The sequence below is a fragment of the Penaeus japonicus genome, unplaced genomic scaffold (genome assembly GCF_977035675.1).
Source record: "Penaeus japonicus unplaced genomic scaffold, GWHDUDI00000001_assembly GWHDUDI00000009, whole genome shotgun sequence".
Classification (NCBI taxonomy): Eukaryota; Metazoa; Arthropoda; class Malacostraca; order Decapoda; family Penaeidae; genus Penaeus; species Penaeus japonicus.
In genome coordinates, this window is record NW_028234411.1 from 3,757,563 (window position 1) to 3,760,062 (window position 2,500).

Sequence of the window (2,500 nt, forward strand, 5' to 3'; positions counted from 1 at the left end):
ATATATATATATATATAATATATATTATATATATATATTTAGATAGAGACATATATATTATATATATATATAAAATAAGGTAAACACGACACAGAGTCGCACACAGAAACCTAACAACGCGTAAAAGAAAACCCAACGCCTACACATATACATAGAATATATATATATATAGATAAATATAAATAGATATATATATATATATATATATAAGATAAACAGACACATACACACAAATATACACTGACACACGTACGTAAAAACGAATATACACACAAACATGCAAATATATATACACGCAAATACACACACATACACATACATACACACACAAACACACACGCATTCACAGAAACGCAAATACACAGCACATTGTATTATACAATACATAACTGGCAATATATATATATATATTTATATATAATTATATATATATATATATATATATATATTTATAATCCGTAGTGTGTGTGTGTGGTGTGTGTGTGTGTGTGTGTGTTGTGTTGTAAGTATATATTGTATATATATAATATAGGGAGAGTATATTTTTTTTTTCTTTTCTTTTTTCAGCCTGTATCATTCCACTGCAGGAAAAGGCCGCTCAAAGGTTATGGCCGGGTACCCCCACCTACTGACCCAATTGTAAATCTTGGGGGGGGGATTTATATATATATACCTTATATACATATATAATATATATATATATATGATAACATATTTATATATATACTGTATAAGATAGATAGATAGACAGAATATAGATATTTTGTTTTTTAACAAATATATACATACATATATATATATATATAAAAATATATTAATATATATATATTATACACATAGTGTAAACACACACACATACACACACACAACACGCACAGCACACCTACACACACCACAAAGCAGACACACACAGATATATATAAATAAATATATATTTTATATATATAAGATAATATATATATATATATACATTTAATAAATTTATATATATATATAATATATTATATATATATATACACACACCTGTGTGTGAATTTTCATACAGATGCTCTTATGTTCACACACACACACACACACACACACACACACACACACACACACAAACACACACACACACACTCACAGAAACGCAAATGCACATTGACATATTTATTTATATATACCTAAATTTCAATATATGTATATATACATATATTTATATATATATATATATATATATATATATATATATATATATATATATATATATATATATATGTATATATGTATATATATATTTATATACATTTATTTTAGCTAATGTAAGATATATACTTATATATATATATGTAAGTGATAATATATGAGATAGATAAGAGAGAGAGAGTATAGAGTAGAACATATATATGTATATGGTGACCATAGGGGAAACACACACACACTCACACACACCTACACACACACATACACACACACACGCACACACACATATATATATCTATAAATACACACTTGTGTGTGAATTTGCATACAGATTCTCTTATGTTCACATACACACGCACACACAGTAGGTGATAATCTCTTTACCTCTAGGGAAACCCTACAGGCGAAATCGCAGAAACTCAAAGTTAGCAACGAATTTTTCGAAGCCAGCACAACGGAAAACTGCAATATGACCGCCCAGGAGGGCTGCAATATGACCGCCCAGGAGGGCTGCAGTGTGACCGCCCAGGAGGGCTGCAGTGTGACCGCCCAAAAGGGCGAGATTGAATACTGCGTTTTGCCGACGATCGACTTCGAGCCCTTGCCTGAGGCTGGACAGACCGAGATGCAGGAAGAATCGTTTCCCTTGTACCCGCTGGAGTTGGTGGGCGATTGTTCTCCGTTCGTGGACATCAGATGCTTCGGCATTTGGACGAGGTTCCTTGTGGACACAGGATCTGCTCTTAGCTATGTGAATCCCAGACAACGGGAAATTTGGGGGCGGCACCCGGAGGAGGACTGTGACTACATGGACATAGACATGAATCTCAAAGGCACAACTTTCAGGATAACCGTCAATGCTATTCCTATGAAGTGGAACATCCTGGGCCTTGACATCTTATATCGGTTCAACTGCCTTCTGGATTTAGAAACCAGTGTGATAACTTTCCGCGAATGTGCATAAGAATTAGAGGGCTGGATACCGCAGCCCTATGGAACACTACACATCAACGGTAAAGCATATGAAGCCCTGTATGATACCGGCCATACCGGTTTCCTTACTTTACCCATGAGCGTTGCGGAAGAAAACAACTTATCCTTGGAGGACGTATCCGATGGGAACTCTAGAATCATGACGGCTAAGCAGGAGGTTCACGCGGTCAAATACTGTGGCGAAGTCGATATAATGATCAAGGACTTGCTCATTCCCGACACCTGGTTCATGGTCTGTCCCGAAACGTTGAATAAAAATTTCATATTAGTCGGAATCCAGTCCATGATAGGCATGGTCATGGAGTTTCGCTCGGATAAGACGTGG